General features: G+C 37.4%; 1 protein-coding gene and 1 pseudogene across 21 annotated transcripts in view; one reads left to right on the top strand and one right to left on the bottom strand.

The window, feature by feature from the left end:
- Cntln (centlein) overlaps positions 1–18,563 on the top strand; it is a 254,984-nt gene that overhangs the window by 42,176 nt on the left and 194,245 nt on the right. The gene's annotated exons all lie outside the window — the stretch shown is intronic.
- Positions 17,916–18,102, bottom strand: LOC148122776 (Nuclear RNase P; annotated as a pseudogene).

Raw genomic sequence — 18,563 nt, 5'->3', positions numbered from 1 at the left:
CTACTGTCTTTAGTTTTGGTACCAGAGCTAAGTGTAGCTACACAAAAGTAGTTAAAAAGTTCTTTCTTTTCCTGTCTCTGGAACACCTGTAGATGGATGTCACCTTTTCTTCACGTGCTCAGTAGAGTTCTCCAGTGAGGTAATCTTAGCCGGGGAGATGTTTAGGGCTGCTTTGTAAGACAGGTGTTTTACTTTAGTCATCAAACAGTATAGAACACTGAGGGTGAAATTTCTTAATGACCTAGGTTTTTGTTCCATTTGTTTTGGGGAGTTGTTTAGACTACTGATTGAGCCAGAATCTCATGCATGTTTGACAAGGGTTGTGTTGCTGCTGTTTCAGCCCAGCCCATTGCTACTCTTTTATGTCCTACTTCTCGTGTTCTGGAACCTCTCCTTTTATTGTTTCTTTTCTTTTTAGAAAATGTACTTTATTCAATCCTTGGTGGTTAATCACTCAAGAACCAATTTTTTGCTGGGTGATGGCGGTGCATGCATTTAATTACAGCACTCAAGAGACAGAAATAGGAGGATCTCTGTGTGTCCAAGGCCAGCCTGGTCTACAAAGTGAGTTTCAGGACTGGCTTGAAAGTTACAGAGAAACTCTGTTTTGAAGAAACAAACAAACAAACAAAAAGTAAACAGAAAACAAAATGACATCAAAACCATTTTCAGACTTTCTTTGTTTAAGAATAGCATGATTTTCCTACCATTTCTCAAATATATTTTAATTAAATGTAGAATTTGGGCTAATGCATTTTGTTTTCTGATTTTGAAAAATGCAACTATATTCTACTTTCCAGTGAGAAATTTGCTACCACGTGAATCATTCCTTTGTCATTGCTTCAGGGCTTTCTTTAGTATTTAGATTTTACACGGTTTTCTATCATTTCTTGGTGGAGGTTTCTTTTGATTTATCCTTTAGGGGGAGTTGTTGAACACTTTGAATTATGTGTTTCATTCATCGTTATAATTAGTTGGTGTTTCTTTGTGTTCCTATTATCTCTGTCTTCATTCTCCTCTCAAATCTAGACTAAAGTCACATGTGTGTTAGATCTCTGATGGGTCCATGAGTCACTGTTCAGAGAACGTTCTCAGCTTCATGGAATAACTATTCCAATTTGGTTACTCATAACTTTATTCTTTTTGAGTCTTGAGATAAGACAGTCTCCCAGATAGACACTGAACATGAGATAAACCTGTGCCAAACCTGCTGTACAGGTTTATTTAGCTGTATATAATTATGCTACTTACAATGGGGTCATCTCAGCTAGAACAGACTCTTCTGTCAAGCCAAGAAATAGGTCAGTGGTTGGTATCAAAGGGTCTGTAATTTTTAGTGTATCTTAATTTCATTTGCGTGTTAGACAGTGTATCTCAGAATTCATATTTACTATTGATTTTAACATTTGTGGCTCTTCATATCCTTTTATGCAGAATTATCATTTGCTTATTTTTTGAGAGAAGATAAAATAAGTGTAAGTAAACCAATCAAAATATTTAAAACAATGTATAAGTTCAAACTATGTTATACTCATAATGGGACATTCTACTCTGTAGAATGAGAAGTATCAGAATGGTTCTCATTTTAAAACAAATTTATTGTTTTGTAATGTTATTTAACTTGAAGATGGAAGGAAAGAGTGACAAAGAAAGCTCATTGAGTAGGGTTATAGAGTTTATTCTTTTCTCTTTATTACGTTAAACTTACAAGCATCTTACACAGCTAGATCTAGGTCACCTTTCAAATACTTCCCCAGTCAAAACGCTATACATTTCAGTGGCCCATTCCAGTGGTTCTCAACTTGTGAGGTATGGACCCTTTGGGGATCCAAGAACCTTCTCCCAGATATTTATATTACAATTTATAACTAGCAAAATTACAGTTAGAAGTAGCAATGAAATTAATGAAAATGATCTTTTGGTTGTGGTCACCGTAACACGAGGAACTGTTTTGAGAGGTTGCAGCATGAGGATGATGGAAAGCCACTGTGCCCTCTGTACTGTTAGAATGACCACTCAGGAGCAATGGAGCTTTACACTTTTCTATACGGTTACTGTCATTTACATTTTATGGACTTGCCCACCCCAAATCAGGGGAAAAAAGTCTGACAGCTGAAATAGTAGAGAAATAGCTTTAATATCCTCTTTCATGACTCACATATCCTTTGCCTGCATTCCACTCCTCCTCATCACCTAATATTATTGTAAAAGGAATTATATAAGGAAAGGCATCCAAATGTATAATTAGAATACCAAGCAACAAATGCGTTATGGTAACCTAAATTTTTCTTATAAGGTACTAACCATAGTCTGAAGCTATTAAGTATCATTGGTAAAGATTGCCTATTGCTTTTGGTGTCTTTGGCTATTTTTATGTTAACATCAAAACTAAATGTTTCAAAGGAAAATGAACTGGATATAATTATATATAAATAATGCTGAGATCAATAGTATTTAAAATAGTTGTAAGGTAAACATAAAATATACTTCTACATCCATTTATTTGAAAATACCTGGAGGCCTTTTCTCATCCCGAAGGCATTTCTAATTTGCATAGCAAAGATAACATTATTTCTGTTTTCCTTTAATATTCAGATGCGGTTATATTCAGATAGGAAGGGTACCTTACTTGTGAAAGCTTGTATCTAATTTTGTGGTTCAGAGCCAGTCACATATAAAGTGAGTAACTTCTTGCTGAAACAAGAAAATGGGAATTTTTAGGCTTCATCATGGTTATTAGACAGCCTTATTTATGATAACATTTTGAGGCATAGTTCTAAATGCTGTCCCTTACTAAAGACTTGCACTTTTAAAATTCATTTTATTATTTTTAAGTGTTTGAAAATTTTTAGACCTACCAATGCATTTTGATTAAATCTACCTGAATTCTTTCCCCTTCAAACTCACCCTTTTCCTACTGCTTTTCTCTCCTAACTTTGTCTGTGCTTTATCCACGAAGCACAAGATTTCCTTGGTTTTTTTCGGTTCTTAGTTTACAGACTGCTTTTCCCTGTCAATCATGTGGATACCTTTGGATTGTATTATTACTTATATAATTTAGGAAGCAAAAATTACTATATTTGACTTCGATTCTTATTGAAATATTTGCAAAGATCACAACAACAGTGAATTCCATGCTGTGTTGATATGGGATTTCTCTTTGTATGCTGTGAATACCATTGGTTAATAAAGAAATTGTCTTGGGCCTGTGCAGGGAACAGAAGTAAGTGGGGAAAACTGAATTGAATGTTGGGAAAAGGAAGTTGGAGTTTGAAGAAGCCATGGAGCTGCTGCCTGAGACAGATGTGCTGAAACTTTACTGGTAGACCACAACTTCATGTTGATGCACAGATTAGTGGAGATGGGTTAGATGTAAGAGTTAGCCATTAGGAAGCTAGAGCTAATGGGCCAAGCAGTGTTTAGATAATGCAGTTTCTATGTGATTATTTTGGGGCTAAGCAGCCAGGAACTAACTAGTGGCCTCCCTACGACACTGTGCCTAGAAAATACTTATCCTTGTCATTACTCACCACTTCTGGCTCTTAATGTCTTTCTGCCCCCTCTTCCCCAATGGTTCCTGAGCCTTGGGAAGAGGGGGAATAACATAGATGTCCCATTTAGGGCTAAGAATCTTGTAGTCCCTTATTCTCTGTACCTTGACCAGTTGTGGGTCTGTTAATAATCATCTACTGTAAATAGAATCTTCTCTGATGAGAGCTGAGAAATGCATCAATATGGGTATACCAATAAGTCATTAGGAGTCGGTTTAATATCCATAGTATTAAAGTAGAATAATGGTGCGGGAGAATTGTCTGTATTCTGTCAATCATGTATTTTAATAAAACACTGATTGGCCAGGCAGGCAGTATAGGCAGGAAAGCCAGACAGGAAGTAGGGGTGGAGCAAAGAGACTGGGAGTATTCTGGAAACCGAAGCTCCCTCGGCACTCCTGCGCAGACCACCGAAGAGGCAGCATGTAACTTGCCCAGCTGAGAGAGGTACGGAGCCAATGTGGCTAATGTAGATAAAGATAATGGGGTAACATAAGTTATAAGAGTTAACAAGAAGCCTGACCTAATGGGCCAATCAGTTTATAACCTTATGGAATCCTGTGTGTGATTTTCTTTGTTGCTTGCCGGCTGTTGGGGTACTGGGAGGGACAGAAACCCCAACAAGCTGGCCCCACGTGTTACAGAATAATAGGATTAGGTTATCTCCTAGGGTCTATTGACTATCCATCACATTTATCCCTGGATAAATGGGGCCAGGTATGGTTTTCATCTTGTGGAGTGGGACTCCCATCAGACAGTGATTGTTGCCCTCACGATGTAGCTGCTACTATTGCAACAGTAAGCATGTCTTACCAAGGCAGCCATTGTTAGAGTCTGCAGGGTTTACAAATAGGTAAGACTGAACATTATTTTTTCTCTCTACTAATATACATAGAAACTCACCCCCCCAAAATAATAATAAAAGAAGAAACTTCCAAAACTATGAAAGCTAGCCAGTAGAAATAAAGGTTCCTGGTTCATACCTGCCCAGTAGCTTCATGTTCTGACTAAAATATGTGGTATCTTCAGCAATATGGTTCTGCAGAGTAACCAAGAACATTGGCAATAATCTGTACTGTTTAGGGCTCTAGAGACCTCACTGACCAACTGTCCAAAGGAGATAACCTGTCCCTGGAACTGAACTTTTTAATTGTTAGCCTGTTGTGTCAATAGGAACCTTGTTGCCCCAGTATAGAGTAACTCCCTTTTAAATGCTCTTTATATTTGTGTGTATATGTGTATGATGTATATGTATGTGTACACTTTTGGATGCTTCTTTAGTAGTAGGTTTTTATATGATTTAGGAAGGTTTTTGGTGTTAGCCATTTATCTTGGTATTATCTTCTCATCCTTCACTCCAATTTATCTCCTTTTGTTCCATTATTCTCCTTTAGCCATTTGTGCCACTATGTTCTATCCCCCTTCTCTGAATTCCATTTTCCCCATGGCCTCTTACTAATTTCTGTGGTTATTACAAATAAAATATGCATATCTGAAGAATAGCTATTTACATCCACAAATGAGAGAAAACATTCAGTGTTTATCTTTGAATCTAGGTTACATCACTCAGAATGATGCTTTCACCTCCATCTGTTTTCCTGTGAATTTCATATATTTTTAATTGCTGAATGACTATGTGAACTGTGTCTCATTATTTCTCATGCCTCTGTACTGGTCCAGTTAGTAAAAAATAGTTTCTATGTTGGGGCACTACGGTCCCTGACACTAGGTTCTTTCCATTGTATAACATAATTCCAAAAGCACTGTCAGATTAGCAGATAGAAATAAGACAACTGGCCATGATACTGTATCAGGCATGAAACAATCCAGACAAAAATATATAACACTACTATAGCAGGGTAAGACAAAGTCCAGTTTCAGTCTTTGCTAGGCAGTTTGAATCGTACCACTTTCCTGATACTATTTTATTACCATAGCTCTGCAGTATAACCTGAAATCAAGGATAGTGAAACTTCCAAAGTTGTTTTAATTCTTCATGACTGTTCTGGCTATGAAAGGCCTTTTGTATTTCCATATGAAATTTATGATTATTTTTCAACCTCTACAAAGAATTACATCACCATTCTAATGGGAGTTATATTGAACTAAATCCTTATTTCTCAGCCTGTACAAAATTCAACTCTAAATGAATCAAGGACCTCAATATACACCTGATATTCTCCACCTGATAGAGACAAAAATAGGGAATGTGCTTAAACTCACTGACAAAGGACATCCTAAACAGGAACCTGAGAGAATATATCACTTAAGCTAATAAGTGGGACCTCATGAAATTAAAAGGCTTCTATACAGAGAAAGACACCATCACTCAAGTGAAGAGACAGCCTACAGGACAGGAAAAATCTTTAATAGCTTTTATGAGTTAAGATCCCCGGCGGGCCATGTGACGGCGGGCAGCGGGCTCTGGGAACAGCCCGTCCCAGACGGCTGTGGGTCCCTGCACGATCTCTGGAGCGGATGCTGGTCCCGGAGATGCATGACGAGCAGGCAGGAGACAGAGATATGGATAGACACAACATGTAGAGTGAGGTTAAATATTTATTCAGGGGGTTATGGAGGAGAAAGGGAAAAAGGGTGCAAAGAGGAGGGGGGGAGAGAGACAGAGACTATGGGAAGCACGCCCCAAGAGAGGACAGAGAGATCTAATTTGGCGTTGGAAGGGAGGGACCAGCAGGAGTGGGCGTGGCTTGCCTCTTAAAGAAACAAAAACCATAACAATAGTTATACATCTGACAGTGGGTTAGTATATAAAATATACATAGAACTCAAAAAAGACTGAGCACTAAGAAAACAAGCAACTAGTTTAAAATGGAGCATGGAACTAAGCAGTTCTCAGAAGATGAAATACGAATAGTTGAGAAACATCTTTTAAAACTTTTAACAGCTAAATTAAAACCACTTTGAGACTTCATTATAGACTGTCAGAAGACACTCATCTTGGAAGAGCATTTCAGGCTTTATCTACCCTGAAAATCAAATTATACAAAACACCTTTTATCCCCCAGGTAAACCAAAGTAGATACTCATTAATATTCTCTTTCCAGAGGACATAGGGCTAGGGAAACACCTGCAACTTAAGTCACCAGCTTTGGAAACAACACCTCTCCCCAGTTGATCTACATAATAATAAAGGAGAAGGGGCCACACACCCTGGCCTTCCTTAGGTGGCTAGCTTGTTTGCCAGGATTGCAGCTGTCTTGGAAATTAAGTATGGTCAGTGAGTCTGCCTGTAAATATTTTATATGAAATATAGACCCACACCTAGACACAAAGTTAGCACTGCGTTTGAAGTTTGACCCTTCTGCTTAGTAGATTTTTTTTAAAAAAATGTATTTCACAACTTTAAGTTTCCTAATTTACAATGGTAGTATCTTTTACCCACTGTCTGTGTTGTAAATACGAGCCAATTTTAAAGAGTCCAGCTCTTGTAATTACTACATACTGTATGAGTTTAGTGACTTCTGATAGCCCTTTAGCAACACGTCTCATTTTTCCTTTTTCACAGTTTGAAAATAAGAAAATGAGTCCAAAAAGAAAATTATTTTAAAAATATTTAATATTTTATTTTATTTTTTTGTGTAAAGAAAGATGGGTTGTTATTAAAGTCATTATATAGCTACTGACTAGTGAAATTTTTGTAATATTTAATATACTTTCCCTTTACCAATAGAAATTTTTTATTTTGGTCTTATAAATATTGGTTCATGTTTTTATATTGTGCTAATATTTTCTTACCACTTTTCAATGTCTATTCAGTACTCTTTATGAATTTAGTGTAACTTACTTTTAAGTTGTGATGTTTATTTTCATATTTACATACTGCCCAGTTCTAACTCTTAGAAATATCAATACAATAAATGTACTTGAAAATAACTTTTGCTTGGAAGTTTTGGGTGTAAAGTTGGAACTTTCAGATACTCAACATAATATGCACCCCATGTTAGATAAGGAATATCCTGGTTTTATGGTATCTTCTCCATGTCTTCTTTGTTTTTCTTCTTCTACTTCTTTCTCCTCCTCTCTTTCCTTTTTGCTGCTAAGTATTGAACACACAACCTCACATATGCTAAGACCATACTCTGTCACTGAGCTATGAAAGGGACTCCTCAACATTCCTTAAAGGAATGAAATAAAAATCTGGCAATGACTAAGATGAATTTTATAATGTCCAGAAATCCAATGATAATACATAAAAAGTAGAAGCATCTGATGGCATTTAAATGTTGCAGTTATTAACTGTTCACTCCTCATAATTTGTAGTTATTAAACAATGGATACTTTCTTTTTGCATATTTCTGAGTTTGCATTTTAATTACAACACTTCTCCTTTCCCTTTTCCTTCCTTCAAGCCCTCCCATGTACCTTTCTGATCTTCTTCAAATTCATGGCCTCTTTTTTTTTAAAATTAATTGTTATGATGTGCATATATGATCAGTCCATATAATGTTACTTCTATGTATGTTTTCTGGGTTAACCCTTGTCGTGGTTTCTGTCCCACCTGGTCCCCGCAGTCATTAAGTCCCAAAGAAATCACACAGAGGTCTACATTAGTTATAAATTGATTGACCCATTAGCTCAGGCTTCTTATTAACTCTTATAACTTATATTAGCCCATTATTCTTGTCTATGCTAGTAGCCACATGGCTTGGTAACTTTTTCAGTGAGACAGTCATATTTTGCTTCTTCTGTGGCTGGGCCAGGACTGAAGAGGAATGGGTTTCCTCCTTCCAAGAATTTTCCTGTTCTTGTTGCCCTGCCTCTACTTCCTGCCTGGTTGTCCCCTCTATACTTTCTGCCTGGCTACTGGCCAACCAGTGTTTATTTGAAGTATAATTGACAGAATACAGAGCATTCTCCTACACCAAACCATTTAGTATTGGACAGTCAGTTAGTGTGATCTTACCTGGAGAAGACTATTTCTCTGGGATTCCAGCATTCCTCAGTTGCCTATAGTTTTTGCGTAGAGTTGAGGCCTCGTGGGCTTTTCCCCATTTGCTTTGGCGTGTCCATTGGTGGTGTTCTTGTCTAGCTCATGTTTGAGCTATCATGTTGGTGAGACTTTGCTGGTAGAGCTTTTTATGTTACTAGGAGCCACAGTCTTACATCAAAGTCTCTGGCTCTTGCAATCTTTCTGTCCTCTCTTCTGCAATGTTCCCTGGACACTTTCTTGTAGACTAACTCAGATTTCAAATGCTCTCACTTCATCATGATCTTAGTATGCTATTATTTTTAATTATGTCTCAAATTAAAAATTCCAAATATTTAACATTTTATATTAAGTATTTATGTCTTAATAACTTAATGACCATTAAGAATATAATAAATTAAGAATATAAAGAAAGAAATTCTGGAAATGGAAAATCTAGTTTTATGGGCAGTTTAAATACCCCGTAGGAGTGGTCTTGAGCATCTCTGGAGGAGGGGGGTCATCATTTGGCCTACTTTCTGAGGTGCAGTAGGGTGTGGATAGAGATGGGGAAGTGGCTTGGAGTGGAGCTTCCACCTGAACAGTCCAAACTCTTTAGGTTTATGGATGTCAGTTCCAGAGGCTGGGGTGAAGTGTCCACCTGAACATATTGTATGTGTAAGGCAATATAATTGAAACCTGTTGGCATTAATGCCGGATTTTGTGTCAATCATTGTTTGTAATGTATTAAAGATATTACTATTGATCTGTTTTAAATTGATCTACTCAATTGTACTTAACGGTTCTTCAAACAAATTTTTTTCTTTGAATGATGCATTTGACAGAAAGTATATTCTCAACTTTATGGAAGTTTAATCTTTGGATAGTATGAGTGAAGATAACAATTGCAATTTCATATGATCTTAGTTTAAATCATTGTAGAACAACTAAAATTTATTTTATTTCTGTTATTAAATAGACACTGTGACCTAGAAGAAACTCAGGGGGAGGAAAGGGTTTATATGACTTACACTTTCAGGTCACAGTCTAAAAATGAGCATAGTCAAGGCATGAACTCAAGCAAGAACTGAAGCAGAAACCACAGAAGCATGCTGCTTACTGGCTTGCTCACTTGTTTGTGCTTTCTTGTATAGCTCAGGCCTATCTGCCTTAAAATGGGGCTCCCACAGTGAGCTGAACCCTTCTTTGTCATTCAAGATAATTTCTGAGAGCCACACCACAGGCCAATCTGATCAAGGCAGTTTTTCACTTGAGGTCCCCTCTTCCCTGGTGATTCTGGGTTGTGTCAGATCTACAATATGAACTAACCACAATAGCACAGTGTTAATAGCTTCCATTTATCAAGTGTTTATTAAGAGTAATACATAGTTCTTAGTTCTTCCCATATATTGAGTGAATTCTTTTAGTAACCTTGTGGTTGGCGCCTTTATTTCTATTTTACATATGTAGGGATTGAGATTTAGAGTGGTCAAACAAATTGCATAAACTCATGTCTAATAAGTGGTGGAGTCAGAATTTGAAATGTGGATTCAGAATACTTATTTGTAACATAAGAGCTGAGTGAACTGTTGCCCAAGTGTTGACTAACTAGCATGTTAGGAAAAAAGAATCAAAGTGTAAGGATCTCGGGTATTTTAAAACCTTTTATTAGTAGACCAAGTGAGGAAAATAGTTAAACAGAATGTCTCGGGTCTTTAGAAGATAAAGTTTGTGCTTACTAGTATTTTATTCTGTGTGTGCCATGATTAATGTAAGATTTGAAATAGAATGTACTTCAAGACAAATTCAAGGGATTGGATTTTATCACTGAACACTAAGTCTGTTGGAGAATTTATTATAATGACTTGGGAAGAGAATATAGCCATGCCTCATCATAATTTTGATATATGATATTGCTGGAAGTGAAGAATATTTGACCTTCTTTGGCATGCAGTTTATTGGTCTGCTCTTCCTGTGCCCTCTACTTGTTTTTTTTTTAAAAAAAAGATTTATTTATTTATTTATTATGTATACAACATTCTGCCTCCATGTATGCCCACACACCAGAAGAGGGCGCCAGGTCTCATTACAAATGGTTGAGATCCACCACGTGGTTGCTGGGAATTGAACTCAGGACCTCTGGAAGAGCAGCCAGTACTCTTAACCACTGAGCCATCTTTCCAGCCCCCAAGTCATCTCTCCAGCCCCCTGCCCTCTACTTCTTAATGAAGACTGTTTTTCTTATTTTTGTCACTCTTACTCTTCTCCGTGCAAAAATATAATTTGGTTTCTATGAATGTTTTAGCTGTCTTGCATTTTCCTGAAACTTCTGTGGTCTTAGGAGGTTATGATTATAGTGTAATTTTTATACCTGGAAGTACTTAATAAAACCTTAAACTCAATCAAAAGTTTTATGCAATGTCTAGTATGTGGATAACATTTTACAAATTGCATGTGGAGAGAGATGAGGAGGAAGGTGGTTCTGGAAAAATGTGATGCTTCTCCTACAGTGGTTATTAAGGAAGCATGTCTCTCTGCAATTTTTCTGTCTCAACATTGTTTGGTTTACAGTGCTTGTTAATTACAGGAATACCTTTTCTTATTTTCTAGCTTTGTGTAGAACCAGAATTTCTGGAGGTCTAAGGAAGATTAAATATTTATCATGAGGAATTTAAATCTGACAGTAGATACAGTGGTTAGAAGCACTCATATTTATACGAGTTTAAATTCCTGTGTATTTCTTTGGCTTTCTTAAGCCTTTCTGTGCATCCTGTTTCCACATATTTTAGGATGATGTTTAGGTTCTGGCAGCAAGGTAACACTTGCTGTGAAGCCAGAACTCATGCGATGGAAGGAGAGAACCAATTTTATATAAGTTGTCCTCTGACCCTGTGTGCCGTGGCACACATGTACCCTTCCCCAAATAAGTGAGTATAAAAATAGAGCTTTAGAAGGTGAATAGAGAAGACGCAAGTAAAGAACTTAATTAAAATCTTGTTCACGGACTGGTGCTAAACAACAACAGTCATACTAAAAGTCCTCACAAGTGTGAAAACCTTGATAAGAGGTCACATAGGGAAGACATTTCCATTCGCTTTAGAGAATGTGTGGACAAGGGGTTTATATGTGGCTATTTCACTCACCAGGCTGTGGATTTAAGATATTCTTTTGTTTTAATTCACCCATAACTTGCTAAGAAATTGTGGTTTCTCAATATTTAGGAGTGGGTTGGGCCACCTTCTTGCTAAAACAGTTTCCTGGGCAATGCTGGTGTGCACTGAGAGCATGTGCTTTAGAAGAAAAACAAAACTATAAAGTGGATATTTTGCTGTCTTTATGAATGGAAAAAATTCCAAGCTCCAATTTTACAGTTATAAAGATCAGAAAAATTTCACATCATTTATTGCAGTTTATTCTAATTATCTGAAAAGAAGCTATGCTTAAGAACCAGTGATTATGAATATTGACTCTGTCCCTGGCCACTTGGTTGACTACTTGTTTTACTCAGTCAGATATTTCATACATTCATTTTAAATGCCTTAGCCTGTATTAGTAAAATAAAAATGAGTTGTTTTGAGCTAAATGCATATATAGGTATTATGATAGTACCTGGCAAATAGTAAGTTTATTTTCATTATTATTTTGTATTACAGCTTAAATTCAGTAAACTTGTCAGTGTGTTTATGTAGAGTCTTGAGAAAAATCAGTTAATATCATCTCTATAATAGGCTTCCAAGGGTTATTCTTAGCCTGTTTGATGTTACTATTGTTCTTTAATATTATATTTAATATTATATTTTCTTATATTCATCAACTCTAAAAATGATGTTTATTGTATTTAAATTCAAAAATTAATGAATGCCAGGTGTTACTTTTCATGTATACATGTTTGAAATTAAGCCTAAGCAGAGAGTGCTTTATTTTCTATTTGTTTTATTCTTCTCAATGTTGCATATTTGCATGTATTGTGCAGATACTGTTTGTTTGCTTTTTAATTTTTTCTTTTTGGGAGTAGGATCATTTATGTTTTTTGAACTCTCCTATTTTCAATCCCCTGCCTTCTTAATTGGGTCTGGAAATAAAACTCCATCCTAAAAATCAGTAATTCTCAAAGGTTCTGCAATAGGTAAGTGAATTCTTAGTTTTAAATAATATTATTTATTTATTTAGGATGTCATGTTGTAGCCTTGAGATATGCATTTAAAGACTTAAGTATAGAAAAATGAATGCTCATTTTCCATTTTTATGCTTGGAGTTAAAGTATAGAAGCTCCGTGAGTGGACCACTGCCATAATAAGGTTATGCTATGTACTCATCACTCAGAAACTCTCTCCTGCTCCATTCCACCCCTAAACACATGGGCTGCACAGCTGCTATATGGCTGTGTGCTGTCCCATGTGTATTAGGCCCACACAGCCTGCAAAGAGTTGCATTTTGGAGCATGGTAGTAGCATGGCTGGCTGGAGACCCCAGAAGTGTAGCTGCCAGAATTCTGCCATCTGGCAATGTTGCTGCTAGGCTGTTCTACTCAGTGCATAAGTCTGTTTTTGCTGAGCCGTTATTCTGTTGCCACAGCTATGAAGGCAGAGATATGGATGGTTGGTCATGGGAGCTAGCAGGAAGATGTTGAATTAGAAACACTCTTGTGTTTAAGGTGAGAGAACATGCAGTCAAAATGTGAAGAAATGCATTTGAACCTTCACAATAGATTCTAGAAGCTTTACATAGTTTTTTAAACTTTTATGAAGACTTTTAAATTAAAGAATTGCAAGAGTATGGTATAGAATAGCTGTCTTAAATTTCTGATCATTTTATACACAGTGGAAGATGATACAGAAACACAGTTTTTAAAAGAAAAATACTCATGATTGACTTCATTTAGTGAAAGTCTATTTTCATTTCATTAAAATATCCCCCAAACAGTGAATGTAATTCAACAGTCATTGGAAAAGAAAAGAGTATTACCTAGTTTATGTATATGCGTATATGCATATGAGAGCATAAACTATTGACATGATAATTGCAGTCAAGCCTGAGTGAGCAGTGGCCTGTGGGAATTCAGCTGGTGATACACCAACTGGATGGCTGCTCAGGACACAGCACAAAATGCAAGGTGCAAGTTAGCACTTTATTCAGCACAGGCAGGCATCATTTAAAGTCCTTGGGGCAGCCCTGGGATGTGCAGATGTTAGAACAGACTGCTCTGAACATCGTAAGAGATGTCTGTGTTCTGAGTGAGAAATATTTGCACAATTATTAAAGTCATATAATAAATAATGTTGCCTGTTTCTTTTGTGAATACTTTGTATAATGAGTTGAGTATATGCAGAAATATCTGGACTTTTAGGTAATAGAGAAATATTGGAAAATCAAGACATTTAATTTATAATCATGAAACAGAACATATCATGAGCTTCAACTTTAGAAATGAATTTAGTAGGTATTTTAAATGTAAAGTAATATTCATATAAATAAAATTTATAGCTATTTATTTAAAATATTCATATTTTTCATAATGATATTGTTAATATCATTGAAAGAATTAGATATCTTGCCTGCTTTTATTCTGTATTCTACTTTGACCTACTTAATTGGGCATGGAAAACAAATTGATTATTTTTCATGTGTGGAGCTTATTTCACAGTCCAGGTTCTGGTTTTAAGATATAAATTTAGACATTTATTTTTAAAATGAAATAGTTCTAAATTTTATTTATTTAATAAAATGAAATTATATGTAAAAGCTATAGTGTTGTAGTGTTAATTTTATGTAACTCTGAAATACTCCAACAGATGGTTTGTTTGTCTTAGGGTCTATAAACAATATAGTAGCATTTTTTTTTAAAAATAGTTCTTACTGTGGGCTAGAAACCATGTGTGAGATAGTTTTGCAACTGCTTTTCTAGTTTTTCTTAGCAGTTTCTTCAGAGTAACTCTGTATATTCAAAACATGAAAACAGTCAGAGCACTTCATAAATGAAAGGATAAAGAGTTTGGTAATAGTATAATTTTCGGTTCCCTAACTTCCACGTTTACCAGTCTTCCTGTTTTGGAATCTAAATGTTTACTAGAAATTGGGAATATTTTTGAAAACGGAAGCCAATACTACATATAAAATGTATATTTAAGAGATAATACATTCAGATGAGAGAAAGTCCAGGTAGCTTTATTTTGTTCTTTATGATTATGTATCTGTCAATTAAGAAGAACCAACCTCTATAAGTTTGGCTTTTAAATTTTCTTTGTTTTCTAATTCATACCAATATCATTATCTCATTTACAGTTAAATGTTTCTTTTAGACTCTAATATTTCATTTTGACATCTCATTAAAAATGGGCTCAAGCCCAGAAAAATATGATCCTGTCATATTTTATAATATATGGCATGGTCTATAACAGTAAAAATTTGTTTCTTAATGATTTAGAATAATTTCTCAGTTTTTTAGTTTAGAAAAATGGCAGCAAGTTAGCATGGTAGTTCCTGTGGCTGAGTGCAGCAGAGGAAGTGTTTGCACGGTGGGACTCCGGGGAAGGGCTGGAGCTGTAAGCCTGTGCACATCTGACAGCCTTTCTTCACTCCATTTTTCATCCTAAAGAAGTCGGCAAATATTCTTAGCTCACATCATTATTGCACATCAGTGGTTCTAATTAGCTAAACAGGAGTTTGTTTCAGTCATTGATCATCATCAACTTCTTGACAGTGTTTTTTTTTTTTGAGGATCCTTTTTAAAAGGATGTCCTGCACATACTGTGTATTAATTGTATTATCCAAATAAATTTGTGATGCTATAAACAATCTTTTTTAGATCATAATTTCTAAATAAGAAGCACTGGTACATACTGAAGAGTGTTCAGTTGGGAACATTTTATTGTATTGGAAATATTAATTATCCTGTGCCAGAAGCAGAGTGGTTGAACTAATTTGCATCAAGATTTTGAGTTTTCATTTTTTTCCATTTCAAAATTTCAGTCAGTTTTAGATTTTTTGTTATAAAATATATCACTAAAGTTTATCTTTGAAGTTTATACTTTATATAATGTACTTAATTTGTGATCTATAACTGCAATATTGTGTTACCTGGTCTCTTTACAGCCATGTAGATGATTGTTGTTACACTAGAAATTAGTGTCTGTCTAAACCATGTGAAGTCAGTCTAGCTGTAACAAAATATATGTGCGTACTCAAGTGGTTCAAACAACAAAATGTTGTTTCTTTTTTTATTGTTCTTATTGAGCTATACATTTTTTCCACTCCCCTACCTTCCTCCCCTCTCTTCTACCTTCTCTTTGACCTCCATGCTTCCAATTTACTCAGGAGATCTTGTCTTTCCTGTTTAGATCCATGTAAGTCTCTCTTAGGGTTCTCTTTGTTGTCTAGGTTCTCAGGGATTGTGGACAGGCTGGTCTTTCTTTGCTTTATTTCTAAAAGTCACTTAGGAGTAAGTAATATTATATTTGTCTTTCTGGGTCTGGGTCACCTCACTCAATATATTTTTTTCTAGATTCATCCATTTGCCTGCAAATTTCCATATGTCAGTTTTTACTGCTGACTGGTATTCCATTGTGTGAATGTACTGCATTTTCTTCATCCGTTCTTCGGTTGAGGGGCATCTAGGTTGCTCCTAGGTTCTGGCTATTACGAATAATGCTGATGTGAACATAGTTGAGCTCATGTCCTTGTGTTTTTGGTTTACATAACACAAAAAAGTTATTTCTTAATGTTCCTCGAGTCAGCAGATTTAAATGAAGATGTTGGCAAAAATGTTGTATTTCTCAATGGCTACTTTTTTGTATCTTTGTCAGCTAAGGTGGGGTGAGAGATCATCTAATATATTTCTTAATGGTGTTATAATAATTAACAAGGGACTTGCCTCTCTGAGCATCAGTTTTTTTTCTTGCATATCAGTATTCATTACAATGCTGTTCACAAGAGCCAGCCCAGGTGTCCATCAATAGAAGAATGGATTAAAAAAATAGTACCTGCGGGGGGCCATCCTGACCGGCAGGAATGAACGCCACCAAAAATGAGAATTCCTTCTCTGGTCACATCTTTATTTGGAGCATTCCCTTGAGGAAAATTGGGGGAAGGGAAGATAGAGCAGGGACAAGAGAAAGCTTAGAGAGAGAGCGTTGGGCCCCGAGGCAGCTGCTTATAAACGGTGGAGAGGCTTGAACGCTGTCCTGATTGGTTAATGCCATTCTGCTGGTCTGAGCATGTGCAGGCAAGGGTGCTCAGCCCCACGTGGCTACCTCCAAACTGCAGGACCACCTGTGCCTCCAGGTGGCTCCCAACATCTCCCTCTTCTCTTGTTAATAAGAGCAATAAGGCAAAACTATTTTCCAATCTGGTCCCCACCTCACTTGGGCTAGCAGGTAGCACACCAATCAAAGACATACAGCACTTCCACCTAGACGCAGCATGCCAAGAATATCTCTGCTCCCACCCATTCCTAAGGAAGGAAAAGGCAAAGTAGAGTCAGTCAGAAAATTGTTAAGAGATAAGAGGTTGCACAGGGTGTTGCTCAAGTCGATGGTGTGAAACAGCTGCTCTTGGCACCGCCCAGAAGGTCATCTCTGCTGCCTCCACATGAATCTTCCATAGCAGGACACTCAGCATCCACTGGGTCATCTTCTTTATCTCTCTTGTCAGTCTCGCTGGCATCCAGATGTATGTCAGCATTCCTAGAAAAACATAAACAAAACTCTCCTCCCAAATTAACATTTAAGAGTATTAAAAACTCTCAGTGTAAAAATTCAGCACAATCAGTACTGGAAGTAGGCTGGTTTTGAACTTAGAGACCTGTAGGTCTCTGCTTCAAAAAGCAAATCTTGTTTGCCTGTACCAGCAAAATTTTGAATTAAAAATTAAGTGTAAAGAATGCAAGAGAAATCCTTTCTCTGGGGGAAGCTGTCACTGGTAGTGTAGTCCCCCTCTTATGTCTAAAAACCAAAGCAGTTGTCACTGGGAATTGAACTTAGGACCTTTGGAAGAGCAGTCAGTGCTCTTAACCTCTGAGCCATCTCTCCAGCTCCCCTATTCAGATGAAAAAAAAACCTCTAGGTAGCATTGTTTAATTCCATCTGTTGCCTCAGGCAATAGGTCCGCCTTTTTTTGTTACCTAGGATACGGTAACCAGGTAGACATGCCTTTATTATGATAATCATGACCAGTTCTTTGAGGGAGAATGGACGTTGGCAATCATTGGTCTGACTACTTCCTGCTGACAAAGGGACGTTGTTTGGGGGATAAATGTTTTTATCTGACTAAATTCTTGGCGACAAATGTTTTTATCTGACTAAATTTTTGGCGGCTGTGGCTGTGAGCGGCAGCAGCGGAGGGCGGCGGCAGCGGACGGCGGCGGCTGCCACAGCTCCGCCTTTGAGGCCCCTTATGGCGCGCTCCGCATGGCCCCGCCCCGGGCCGTGCGCGGGCTCGCCGTTTCACCTCAGGCAATGAACTCGCACCGCCGGCTGTGAGTCTTTTTCAAGCTCCGGCAAGGGGGGGCATCCGCCCACCCGTGGAGGGGCTTCTCCTGCCCGGTCTGCCCGCGCGTGGAGCCCCGTTCTCTGGGAACTCATCTCCGCCCGCCCATGTTGCTATGGAAACACAGTTTAGAGTTTGGCCCCTCTCCGTCTTAGGTCTTTAGCAGCGCTGCTGTTCACCACGCAGCTTCCGCCTCTGCCTCCCGAGTGTTGGGATTAAAGGCGTGCGCCACCACCGCCGGCTACTTCCTCAAACAAAAATTAAGTTTTCTGTACGTGAGAGCCAGAGACTGAGCTCTCTAATCAAAATTAGGCGAAAATCACCTCAAAAGCTCTGTGGCTCTTTAAGAATAGGGAAGGCAGTCTTAGAACACGATCAACTCGCCTCCCTACGAGACTGTTGCCTCCGAGTCTCTTATCAGCGAGTACGGAGGTGGACGGAAAGGGAGCGGAAGCCGCGGTCTCCCGTACCCCATCGTCCTCATAGTCCCGCCTTAGTTACCTCGCCTTTTTGCTGCTGTTCACATTCCTCCTGCACTGAACTTAAGGGATTTTTCTTCCCCGTTGCTTTCTGTACCTTCTTTCAGATACCTTAACTTTGAT

The sequence above is a fragment of the Myodes glareolus genome, chromosome 3 (assembly GCF_982192425.1).
Source record: "Myodes glareolus chromosome 3, mMyoGla1.1, whole genome shotgun sequence".
NCBI classification, from domain to species: domain Eukaryota; kingdom Metazoa; phylum Chordata; class Mammalia; order Rodentia; family Cricetidae; genus Myodes; species Myodes glareolus.
Note: the sequence above shows the minus strand (reverse complement) of the source record. Positions and strands in the feature narration are given on the sequence as shown.